Source organism: Mytilus trossulus, chromosome 4 (assembly GCF_036588685.1).
Source record: "Mytilus trossulus isolate FHL-02 chromosome 4, PNRI_Mtr1.1.1.hap1, whole genome shotgun sequence".
Classification (NCBI taxonomy): domain Eukaryota; kingdom Metazoa; phylum Mollusca; class Bivalvia; order Mytilida; family Mytilidae; genus Mytilus; species Mytilus trossulus.
In genome coordinates this window covers 18,510,905-18,525,225 of record NC_086376.1, presented here as the reverse complement: position 1 = coordinate 18,525,225, position 14,321 = coordinate 18,510,905, and the positions used below count along the sequence as shown (strand labels likewise).

Below are 14,321 nucleotides of genomic sequence, written 5' to 3'. Positions count from 1 at the left end.
GGCATAAAAAAATATTGTTAAAAGAGAAAATAGTGATTTGGCAAAAATGAAAGTAAGGTAGAGATTAGAGGGTGGCATGACCTTTTTCGAGGCGTCGGGATCGGGTGTTTTTAAGCTCGGGATTTGGGGATTGATCCTTACGAGATCCGGGAATATATTTTTTGATTTCGGGATATTAATTTCTTTAAATTCTGAATCTCGGGATTTCGTGGGATTTCGGGATCAGGACCCCTCCGATCGACAACCCCTCAAATTAGCCTTAGTCGGTATTAGTCATTTATACATGATTCAAATCCTACCATTGCCATGTTAATAAGGCTCTCAAAAAAAAAGTACTGATGGATTGTCATAGAAGCATTTTCTAGACTAATAAGGGTATATATATAAAAAGTTACATTTAATTCATGTTTGAAACGGTGTAAATTTTTAATTTGATTTGACTTTTACCAAAAGAAGCATTTTTGCAAAGGAGAAGATTGTGGTCGTAGACCAGAAACACGAATATAATTGAATTTAACAGAAAGGAAATATATCGGACTTTGGAAAAAGGGAGATAGCTTTTATGTAATTCTCGGTACATAATATATCTTTTACAAAAAATCATCCTACAACAGTTCACAAGCTGTATATGCCCGCGATTTCGCGGGTTTGTTCTAGTATGATTTTCATAACAGTTGCTTGAGGCAAACTAAAGTCATGAAAGTTAGAAAACGAAAACCAAGTTTTGGACATACAGACGAACGGACGGATAGACGGACAGAAAAGGACAAGGGCTAAACTTAATACCCCTCCGCCACGACAAAGACATAAAACAATAAGCCATAAAATATTTTAGATAAGTTCAAGGGCAGTTATTCCTTGTAAATAATCACGAAACGCTATCTCACTATTTGCATAACAAGCCAAACATTTTAATATCTAAAGGATAAAAACTAAAATGGCCTGATAACAATTGGATTTTGGAGACGGGAGAGCAAAAATGCAGAAAACTGGATGTTATATACTACTATATAAAATTTGAGCATTTATTTGAAAGCCGTTTCTATTTTGAAAAAGAAAAAGAAAAAGAAATAGAAAAAAGAAAAAGAAAAACTTTAAAGTCAGTTTGGTCAGTTTTGGACTGATAATTTGAAGTGTTAAGCTACAATCGCGGCACTGGTTATGCTATCCCAACTTTATACTCATATATCAAATATAATCAAGTTAAAATCAAAATATAATCTATATCAACTGCATTGTAAAATAAAGTCTACAGACAGTCTGACGAAGACCACAATGACAAAACCATATCATGATAGGACAGCGAAAAGCATATAGAAGAATATAAAAGACAAATGAAAATATAAAAAGAAGATGCATGTGGTATGATTGCCAATGAGAGAAATCTCCACAAGAGACCAAATTACACAGAAATAAATAGCTATTGTTCACCAAAGGATCTTCAGCAATGAGCAAAACCCATACCGCATAGTCAGGTATGAAATGATTGAATGATCAACGAAAACTTTAAATATTGTCTCGACTAAATCTTTAACAAACTGATGGCAATCAATTAGTTAACAGATTTGATCTTTCTTTTTATACACGTTTAAAATTTTAGTAGCGACTAAGGTCATCTCACCGAGCTGCACAGGGGCTCTGGATATTTTATGTTTAAAATAACAATCTGGTCGAAGTAATCGGATACCAAAGTTGACTGACGGACTGTCGGACGTGTCTGTCACATTTTAATCATTTTTTTCGTCACATTGGATATGTATACAAAGATGATTTTGAATAAATGGTACAAATTTCGTACAAAAAGACGGAATGTAATCAGTTTGAGTCTGTTTAATAAAGTGTTATAAAGAAGAGATTGGACGACGTGTTATCCATTAAACTATATGATAGTACAGAGTAATCGATACTTTAAGTTATTGAAACCATATTAACTCTTATAAATTCGAAGTTCGATTAAAATTTAAACGATATTATTTAGATAAAAGTACAAATTGTAATATTTGCTTTTTACTAAATAATCTTGTACAAATGTTAGGAATGTTAAAACTAATTGAACGCTCCGTGTGAATAAAAACCGGTTCTGTATACGACACTTGATACTGAAGTAACGTAATTGAATCATCTCGGTTGTCCATAGATAATAATTGAGCTCATACTAGGCGACGGCATATACTTCAGCTCTAAGTTCAACTTTCGATGACATGAACGTCCGAGGAAACAATTTTTGGGTGTTTGTCATTAATACTATTAATTAAAAAAAAAAGACAGACAGAAAAGACAGTCATATGCATGTTTCAAGCCTCGGTCACACCTTACCGGATAGCTCGAACGGACGCCTAACGGATGAAAAAAAAAGTTATCCGTTGACAAAATTTGTATCCGTTGGGAGTCCGTTGGTGTACTAACGGACATGTAACGAATGCCTAACGAACACACAACGGACACTGGACGAACGTGAAACGGATACGTACCGGACAAAACGGACGTCGAACGTACATCCAACGGACGAGTACCGGATAAAACGGACACCTAACGGAAGCGTAACGCCGGATAAAACGGATGAACAAAATAATCTGAAAATTAAAGGCAATAAACCATCTAAAAATTAAAGGCAATATACACCATCTGAAAATTAAAAGCAATAAACTATCTGAAAATTAAAGGCAATAAATTATCTGAAAATAAAAGGCAATAAACCACATACACATGACCTTAAAATGATTAAAAAGTTTCCGTGTGACTGATTTTAGTTTGTTCTTCAAAATGCCACCATGAGGTAGATAAGGTTTATATTTGCTACATTTAAGTTGAGTCTGGCCTGAATAAGAGCTGCTTGGTAGCGATGACGTGCTCTTACTCCAAGATCCATCACGAATAATAAATATTCATGACACTCAAGAAAATCTGACATACCAATTATTGGCATTTCTGACGCGAAATTTTAATAGGCATTAATCCGTTTTACATCCGGTAGGCATCCGTTTTATCCGTTATCCTTCCGTTTATGTCCGTTTCACATCCGTTCTATCCGTTAGGTGTCCGTTAGGCGTCCGGTAGACGTCCGTTGGTGAAATAGTCTACCGGATCTCCAACGGATGCATAACGGACACGTAACGGATACAAAACGGACGAGTAACGTACAAAACGGACGCCTAACGGACGTTCAACGGACATTTTATCCGTTAGACGTCCGTTCAAAGTTTTGAACATGTTCAAAATTTTCCACCGGACAAAACGGACGTCAACGGATAAAACGGACGCTTAACGGACGCTCAACGGATATGGACGGACGACTAACGGATAAGAACGGACGTCTAACGGACATGAACGGATTAAAAAAAAGTTATCCGTTAGGCGTCCGTTCGAGCTATCTGGTAAGGTGTGACCGAGGCTTCAATGTGTCGTTATTTTACTGTAATCGATATTTTGAAGATTTATAATTCAAATATCATTTTTTTCATTAATTAAAAAAAAACTCTTTTAAGAGTAGGGGACCTATAATCCTTCGTCTCAGTTAAAATTTCGTGTATAGGATTATTTATCAAAGCAAGATTCAAATGTGATGATTTAAACTGATAATAAATAATTTTCTGTGATTTAACCAAAGAATCTGATTTGATACATAAAACATACACATACACAATCTAGTATTATCTCTACAATCAGTCACAAAATGTTTCGATTAGGGTGTTTACAATAAATTCTGTTATTAAATTTGTATTATCGGGGAAATTGTGCATATTAAAGTTAATATTTGGAGTTAGAAAATGGAAACCAACTTTGTGACAAACATACGTGCTGACGGACAGACGGACAGACAAGGGTAAAACTTCATGCCCTCTCCACTACGGCGGGGGCATAACATTCTTTTCCATTATTAATATCTTAGAGAAAGGAAGGCTTCAGAGCAAATGCAATATGATCTTTTTAAAATAAAATTTCCATAACTTAAACACTATATCAGCACTAATTTTCGAAAGTGTCTTTTGCCGATGATATAACTTCAACTTCAACTTACGGTTTCATAAAAATCCGACAAAAAATGTCCACATTAGAGCATTTAAAAAGCAATTTTCTTTATCATATAAATCAATATTTCCATAGGGCATTAAACTTTAAGAATATTTTATCAGCACTGATTTTTGAACTCACCAAAGACATTGATGATATAAACCTATATATAATATAAATTTCATAAAAGTCAAGCAAGAATTGTACACATTAAAATGCTCATACTTGGCATTTTTCCCATGTGATTAATATTCCAATGGCCATAACTCTTTTGAAAATAATTGATATTCGAACTCGTCAAAACATTGCTTATAAAAGTTTCATAAAATTCGGACAATAATTGAACACATAACGGTTGCTATTTTTCATATATTTATTTAATGTTTCTAGGGGGATTTTTTTTTAAATCAATTGATCGGCACTGACTTTCGAACTTGTCCAAGATATTGCTGATTTTAATTTATGATGAAATTTTTATAATAATATGGCAAGAATTGAACAGGCGAGAGCGCCAAAAAGACTGGACGGATACCCGGTGTTTCTATACCCCTGCAACGCATTGCGCAGGGGACAAACAGTCATAAAAAATTATTACAGTTTATTGCACAAATTTCATGAAACTTCAGACAATGTTTTTTTTTTTATTTTTCTCTTCGGGCAAAATTAGTTCGTGCAGACCGTATAATATGCAATCGAAACCCTGGAATACTACCGAAAACTAAAAATATATGATATTAAACAATTGCAATAAATTGGGAATATGTCCATGGGACACAGATGATGGTTCCGATTAACTGAAAACGGTAAAAGTGAAGCTATCCAATTTTTTAAATTATCTGAGTTTTGTGGTAATAACAATTGTCTATAATAATGCATAACATTTGGTAGGGGTAACTTCAGTAAGAGAACGTAAACTAATTACTAGTATTCAGCAATTCTACCATTTATAAAGACAATGAAAGAGGCTCAAATCTAGAACGGTTAAAGCAACACCACCAAACCTCATTATCAATCTGTATTTTGTTGTAATCAGCATTTTATATTAGTTTTTATAGCATTAAGTTGAGGTAAAAGGAAGTTAGAGAATGGAAACAAAATATTTGGCATGTTTTTTCGTTTGTATTAAAAGGAACAAAACTCTGGAACAATAAAAGTGACACCCCACGATTCAAACGTGATCTGTATTGTGTGGTACAAACCAATGTGCATAAGTTTCATATGTAAGGGAACGGAAACGAAAACAACATATCAATTTGTCCAATTGTAAAGGGGCATAACTCTAAAGCGGTTAAAGTGACGCCACCAAAAAGCATTGTGTAAAAGTTTCATACCATTTGAATGAGGCGGGGGCATACAAATCGATGTTTATGAGTTTCCTCAGTATCTAGATATTTTTCTTATATTTCGCTTTATTTTTTGGGGGAATCTTATTGAATATCCAGCTAGGCCTACTTGACGATTTTTTTACAATCGAGTAGAGACCACATTGACGTCATAATCCTAGGAAAGTCGAGATTAAAGGATTATCTATTGTTGGTTTTTTTTCAACTCGAGGAAATGTCTCGGCTTAACCAGATAACGTTATTAAAGAACGCATGCAACAGCAAATTATTTTTTGTTCAAATTACACACCATTGTAGCCCATCTTCAGATATCGACTACTTGATCCGTTGTTAATTACGCATTTTTCACGTCACTCTGTGAGTTAAACAAATATTGTGACGTCACAGTTATTTATTGAGCATACAATTCAAGATCATCTAACGCCGAATATCAAAAAAACATCTATGTACGCTGTTATCTAATATTACCCAATCTAATATCAAGCGCCTCTCAACACGCCACTTTTTATCTCTTCATTTCCCACGAGACAAATAATCAATATCATTCTTCAATCACAATTACCGGATAACGTAGCCATGGTAACAATATTTACTGTGGCATTTCAATACCATACCGCTATCTTTAATCAACAAAGGTCGTCAATAGAAACATAAACGTCCCGAGATAATTACCGCCCAAGTGAAAATAGCAGACGACTAAAGTTCACATATAAAATTGGCGGACGGCCAAGATTTTTCTTAACGTTTACACGAGGTTTTATTACACCTGCCAAGCCCACCTATTTACATTATACATTAACCACTATGTTATAAATTTAATGTGTGGATATTATTGAAGCGTGGTGAATTCAGCTCTTAGAAAAAAGTTGTTTAAATATCTTGTTAAATATTAACTAAAAAAGAGAAATTAGTTCAATTGATATAAATGTTACAAAACAAATATTTACCTCTATCTGTTATCTTTAAAGTGTTACTGCTAGTGATATGTTCTTCTCGTTTTCGGAATGCCAATTATCTGTCAGTGTGCTTTCCTGTCACGTGATTATTTGAGTTCATGCCAAGCGTGTTGATAATAAAACTAACATGTCGAGTATACACTTGAACACACTGAGTTGTATTCAACTGAGCATACTTGTTGTATTCAACTAGGCACACTTGTTGTATTCAACTAGGCATATTTGTTGTATTCAACTATAGGCATACTTGTTGTATTCAACTAGGCAACTCCTAGTATTCGTGAATACTGACGTCAAATAGTTGATCATCGAAAATTGGTAATGTTGAAATGCCACCACTGCCTACTCAATGTTGTATGTTACCATAGCGTAGTCTGTCGGGTAAGCTTTCCGTTCGGAAAGGCATTCTATACTGGAGAATCTAAAACAAGCATGAAACAAATAATTCAACAAACTTTTCTTCTACTGTTGGGGAAGCAAATCAATTACTTATTTCCATTATTTTTTAAATTGATGAGTTGCTTTCAGTAATTTGAAGACTTTCTCGCTACATTGAAGACCTGTTGGTGACCTTCTGCTGTTGTTTTTTTATTTTGGTCGGGTTGTTGTCTCTTTGACACATTCCCCATTTCCATTCTCAATTTTATTAAGTGCCAATGAATGTAACGATTGACACGTTCCTTTCGAGAAACAGGAAAACTTCGAAATGACTGAATTTAATATATTATAAAACCATGGAGGTTTCAGCAAATTTTATTATGTACAGTACTAAAAGTTAGAAAATGGTTTTGTTTTTTCCGAAAAAAATATCTTCTCAGCATGCATTGTTTTAATACGGGTTTTTTTTCCTTCTAATTTTCATGTTGTAAATAAATCTGGCATTATTTTGACCTTTCCCATTGTTCTTCAAGCTTTAAGGTAACTGCTCAAATATTTTTTTTATTGACTCGTGTAACTAAGGAAAACATGCGCATTATTGATCATTCAAACTTTGATTAACTCGTCTGGTTTATGCTGATGTCCCGCGGTTTACTGCTATCTTACTGACGCTTGCAATTGGAGTTTAAATTTAACAAACAACGAGATTGTTTATTATGTTAAAAAGTCATTGCGTATACGTTTACATGTTTAAATTATAACGCTAGGCCCAATGATGCGTAAACGCGAACAATTTAACAGTTATTTTGAAAACAACAGACATAATCTCTTCTCTGCAAACACAAATTATGCTGTTTGACACATTTTTGCAAGGACAAAATAGATGAGAAGTACATAAAAATTCTTCTTGTAAAACGCAATATTTAAATCTATGGAAGCTCATAGGGGACCTCCAAAAAATTTAATCGTTATCTCAATATATCTATATCGCTATCTCGATATACTTATATCGTTATATCGAAATAGGTTCCAGTAAACATAACTAACGAAGAAAACAGTAGGTTATATGGGTTTATGTAAAATAAGTTATTTATGTTTTAATTGTAGAAACCATAGGCGTACTATCATCTTCAAAGAACATTTAAATATCTCGTATACTAGTATATTATATGCATATGCCAAAACGATCTGGAAAATTTTGTATGCAGCATAGATAAACGCTTAAAAAAACAATTAGGCAAATTAATTATATGGATAAATCGAGAAGATCCTAGGCTTCGTAAATATGCAAGCGTTCAGACGACATGTTTTTTTTAATTATATTTTGATTATACTCCTAAACGGATCATACTATTGTAAATGTATTTTCCTTCAAGTGTTTTATGTTTGACCGATAAAATAGAAATAGTTTTATTTTTGTTTTTTGAGTAAGAAGAAAATTAGAAATAATCTTATTAAATATTAAATTTAAAGTTAGGGTTCATGGTACTTGTTTAGCGAAATATGGGGAACATTCAACTGTTCTATATACAAGTATATTATATAGAGAGAAATATTTAAGGAGAATGATGCATACGAGTTCATGATTTTACTATAAAACTTTACACAGATGCATTTTCTAACACATCATTTGAATATAACAAGTGCAAACCTAATTCGTGTATCGAATTGTTTATAACCTATATTAAGGCCAATCCATCTTAGTCACTATAAATTCAAGGTAAATGTATACATGTTATGTTTTAACGCATTCTTAGTCCAGAAGTCTACATTTCGGAAGTAAGTGGTGTTAGCTGACATTCCCTAAAAATGACCTTTACGTTTTCATGCTTTTTTTCTTCAACAACAGTACGCGCAGACCCGTATCGTAATATAAATTCTGCGAAAGCATATACGAGTCACTTGTACATATATATATATGAGTATCAGAACATGGTCAAATTTGTACAGTATGATAAATTATTTACAAATCATTGTTACAACATCATTTCGTTATTTTTTATGTATATTGCGTAATCTGGCTGCCATGATTTAATTTCAACGATTTATCTTTCAAGTTGCGTGTTTTTCTTTGAAACAAGTGAATATGACTTAAAACAACAATAACCTAGTTGAAATTTATAAGAACGGTTTCTGTTTAATGTAACTGTCATAGTTCATGTGGTGCCTTCGCGTTCTCTTGTCAAGTGCTTTAATGGAATCTGTGGTGTATAGATATATACAAGTTTAATTGACTTCAATAATTTTGCAACTGCATGGTTTTTTTTGGTTTTTTTATTATTCACAACGATTACTTTAATTTTAAATGCCTTAAAGTTATTTTGAAAACAATTGAAAGATGACTTTGGGCCAAGGCTATTGTGTTCTCTGTAAAGTGTGTCTATTTGATATCGTGCATTTATATCCCATTGTTTAACCGATGGTCTGCATACTGATTACCTCTTCAAATGAAACAAAGCATATTAGAAAGAACGAGAACACTTCATAGAGGATATTATCATTCTATTCGTTGGCAATTCATAATTTTATTATAATTTAACCACTAGTTTTTGGTATAACATTATGAATATGGGAGATGTTGGGTAAAGGTGAATGATATAATAACACAGACCTCACAAGGAAACATAAGGCCCCGGGAGTTCAGCATACGATTTTCGACAATTTATAAGTGTTTAAACAATATGTCAATCTTAAGATAGGCTCATGTTTAAAAAAAAGAATATGAATAGATTAAACAAATTATTTAACAAAAATTTGTTATCATATGCCAGTTGCAAACTGAAAACGGAAGAACCATATAGTACCAATCACGACCGTTTGAAGATCTTCTTATTGCTTGTTCAACCCTTCCATCCGTCTGTCTGTGTGTCTCTGACAGATTATTTTACGGATAATAACTCGAGTATCATTTGCTTGAATGGACTGAAACTTATACATATTAAAGATAAAGGAAAGGAGAAGTCTAGAGATTTTGGAGTCCATACGTCAAAGTTCATTTTTACTGAACATCTCTTGAATATGTCTGTTTTGTTTTTCTTTATGGAATACATTTTTGTTTTGAGTGTGCTTCTAGACCTTGTGTGTAGGCCAGGGATCCCCTGGTAAAATGCCCCAATAGTTTTTATTTTAAGATTAGTAGACAGTTTTCGTTTCTTGATATCTTTTTTTTTAATTACGTCTGTGAAATATTTCCTTGCTGTTTTGGATTAAACAACGAATATCTCATTTTGAATTGTAACAATTTCGTAGAGAAAATTAGCATCTATACCCCCTCCGAGCCTACTAGTATTCGAAAGTTTTCTAGTATTTAAACTCTTGGAATGAATCCAAAAATGTAATTTCAGTAGATTTCCATTCATGAGCATCAGAAAAAGAGTTAGATTTTTACTTGTAATTATATATTCAACATTTAACGACATTGACCGTATACGTCCAAACAATGGTCCGCCATCTTCTGTCCTCGAGCATTTAGTTTTGTTATGGTTTTTTTATACTATTTTTTTACCTTTAAAATTTTGTAGTTATACCTTTGATATGACCTGTGTATTTTAAATATAATGGTTAGTGCATTTAACATTACGAAAGAAAGGTGAAAAACTAAGACGTTCCGTATTTGAACTATAAACGAAACATTTTCTAGTAAAGATTATATGTTTGAGTAGTTCCCTTCAAAATTATTTTTGCTTGCCAATTTTTTGATTACGTAATGTAAAAATGCAGAACAAAGATTCATTAATTGTTTAATAGTATGAAACTTTGTATTAGCTGTCAAAATAATGTACACCGATTTGACTCAAATTCTCATAATTGATTTATCACATACTACAACGTATATTCAAATTGCAAAAAGTTCAAATAAATAATTTATAATGCATGGACTCGATGATATATATCAACATTTCGTTTGAATGTTTGTCAAGATGTCATCTAATTAATCATCGATTTGACCTTTAAAGCCGTCGACGGTCAAATAACCTGATAGGAACATAGATATACTCAGATAGCGACCACGTGCAATTGACTTTCTAGTTTTGTTTTATTTCATATTTGAGGCTCATAAGTACGGTCTTCATCTTTACTACCTGTATAACAATGATTGTTTTGTGGTTTGAAAAAGTTACCAAAATCATTCACCATGCTTTCACCTTCAACGTTGACATTCTTTTTCCATTTAATAGCTCAGCACATGCGTAACCAATCTCGACTAAATTGAAGGTCACATGCATACAGATGCAATGAGGTCGAATTTGTAACTTTTCATTGTTTCATTGGTAACTAAACAAAAACAAATATAATTTTAGGTTTTATTATACCGGTATCTCGTAAAGCTAATGCCTCTTTAGCTGTATGACATATTGTTAAACAATCTGAATACAATATTTCCTGTATAGGTTAGATAATACTCGATCATGTTCTATGGACGTTAAGCACTAAGACGAAGCCGGAGGGCTAAAATGTTCAATAAAACACGATCAAGAATTGTATGACAGCTAGATATTTTATTACTTGATTAATTATTTTTTCGAGTGTTGATACAAATATTATACTACTGTCCAATTGTTATCAATCAACTCCAAGTATAATTTCACACAAAGTGTTTTTACAAGACACTTGTATGTTCGTTTATGGTCTATTTTATTGATGAAATGAAATATATATTATATACTTTTGTTTAAAGAAAAACTGCAAACTATAAGCGTGAAAATAATTCCAAATGGAAAATGTCGCTTTCGTTGAAGGTAAATATAGATTCCTTTTAAATGCATTAATTAATCGAACTGTAACAATCGAACTCTTGATGGTGGCAAGGGGAAGAATAAGAAACAGATACGCTGTTGTCTTAGCAAACAATGCCTGTATTTGGTAAAGAAATAAGGTATTACCAGTTCAATGAAAATCCCACTGTTACCATACACTTTTTGATAAATCTATTGTGTATTTCATTGTTACTCCAACAAGAAAAGACGAATTAGATCTTCAACTACTAACGTTATAAGAGGTTATATCTGAACACCAGTATATTGGTTAATTAACTATTTGTACGCAGTCTCTTTCCTATATCCTTATATCTAATAGTGATGTCTCCACAATCAAAATGTTCTTCAGAATATATAGATATAAGAAGATGTAGTATGAGTTCCAATGAGACAATTCTTTAACCAATCGCAATTTGTAAAAGTAAACCAAAATGTTGCTTCAGCGATAATCACAATGATCTAGTTAAAATAGATTGGATTAAGCAAATGCAATTAATGTCTATTTTATTATTCAATATTGATAAACAAATTGTATTTTTTACACACCTATTTCTTATTCTAATCTGAAAGGATAGGTCCTCTTCAAGGTTAATGACGTTAAAGTTAAAATCACAAAAATACACAACTCCGAGGAAAATTTAAAACAGAAAATCCCAAATCAAATGGCTAAAACAAAAGCTCAATCACATTAAACGAATGCAAAACAATATTCATATTCCTTGACTTGATATAGGCAGTTTTCTTATGTAGAAAATGGTGGATTCAACCTGTTTTATAGCTTGTACCTTTGATAACTATTTACACCACTGGGTCGATGCCACTGCTGGTGGACGTTTCGTCCCCGAGGGTATCACCAGCCCAGTAGTCATCACTTCGGTGTTGACATGAATATCAATAATGTGGTCATTTTTATAAATTTCATTTTTACAAAACTTTTAATATTTCAAAAAACTAAAACCTTCTTATCCCAGGCATAGATGACCATAGCCGTATTTGGCACAACGTTTTGGAATTATGAATCCTCAATGCTCTTCAACTTTGTAATTGTTTGGCTTTATACATATTTTGATATGAGCGTCATTGATCAGTCTTATGTAGAAAAAACGCGCGTCTGGCGTACTAAATTAGAATCCTGGTACCTTTCATAATTATTTTATCGCTAGGTTCAGCTTCGACTAGTTTAAAAGAGTTTCTTAAACTGTGGATGTTTTTTGTTTTGTAACGTTTTACTTTGATGTCTCATTATTATGATTCGTTCATGTCAACCCAAACATTTGTGTTATCTTTTATTTTTAAATTTTCATTCATTCATTATATAGATATAGGAAGATGTGGTGTGAGTGCCAATGAGACAACTCTCCATCCAAATAACAATTAAAAAATTAAACCATTATAGGTTAAAGTACGGCCTTCAACACGGAGCCTTGGCTCACACCGAACAACAAGCTATAAAGGGCCCCAAAATTACTAGTGTAAAACCATTCAAACGGGAAAACCAACGGTCTAATATTGAAATACATTAAGTTTTTCACTCTGTACACGCTGACATTAAAGTAAAAGAAAGATAGCATGAAATAGCAAATATTGTTTTCTGTATACCAAGAAAACTTACTGATTAAGAACTTATAAAGAACTTTCAACGGTAAATTTTATAACTAAAAGGTTATAACAACTTACTTACTCAAAATGTTTATTTGCCATTCTGTTACGTCAATGGCTTTTGAAATTCATTTAAGGATAAATTATGATTATGATTATGATTATATGATGGTCAAGAAGATGCATAGCTAGCAATGATTACCCGATCTTACTCCGTATGACAAATTTTTGATTAAACACCATGTCTGTTTATGAATGGACTTATATTGTTTAAGCTAACGAGAATGTTTTACAAACCAGCATATCTTATGTGTAAACAAATATCAAATATTAGAATATAACCATAAATGATTCAAACGGATAGTATTTACAACTTACACATCTTACGTTAAATGATAAACAAGAATTAAAAAAAAACTTACAAAGGTAACGATAAATGGCCTTCAATGATAGTTATAAACAACTTACAAAGGTAAAGATAAATGACCTACAAAGGTAGTTTTAAACAACTTACAAAGGTAACGATAAATGACCTTCAAGGGTAGTTATAAACAACTTACGATAAATGACCTTCAATAGTAGTTGTTAACAACTTACAAGGGTGATGACTTAAAGACCTTCAATTGTAGTAATAAACAACTTACAAAGGTAACGATAAGTGACCGATAATGGAAGTTATAAACAACTTACAAAGATTACAATAAATGACCTTCAATTGTTGTAATAAACAGCTTACAAAGGTAACAATAAACAGTTAACAACAATAGTAATAAAAAAAATTACAGAGTCTACGATTAATTACCTACAAGAGTAGACGATTTTTTAACAATTACACAGGTAAGACAAATGAATATCAAATCAGTAATATACAATTTACAAAGGTTAAGAAGAATGATTTTATTCATTTGAAACTTCAAATGTAAAACAAAGACATGTTTTTTTAAAAATACTTGAATGGCTAAGTTTTAATATTAAAAAAGTGAATGTAAGTTCTTTTTTCAAGAAAAAATCCTTTATGTTTTCAAAATCTTAATAAATGCATCGGAATTGATCTATTGACCTTCACGACACTAATTCGTATACATAGATATAGGAAGATGTGGTATGAGTGCCAATGAGACAACTTTCCAACCAAGTCACAATTTATAAAAGTAAACCATTACAGGTCAATGTACGGTCTTCAATGCGGAGCCTTTGCTCACACCGAACAGCAAAAAATAAAATCACAAACGACAATGACAACCCGTGACAAAACGGAAGACGACAAAAGGCAATCG

At 32.4% G+C, this 14,321-nt stretch overlaps 1 protein-coding gene across 1 annotated transcript in view; it reads right to left on the bottom strand.

The window, feature by feature from the left end:
• LOC134714815 (uncharacterized) overlaps window positions 1-6,477 on the bottom strand; it is a 37,500-nt gene extending 31,023 nt beyond the window's left edge. The window contains exon 1 of the mRNA XM_063576398.1: window positions 6,302-6,477. The gene's annotated coding sequence lies outside the window, so the exon portion shown is untranslated. The remainder of the gene's footprint in view (window positions 1-6,301) is intronic.
• Window positions 6,478-14,321: the final 7,844 nt, after the last annotated feature.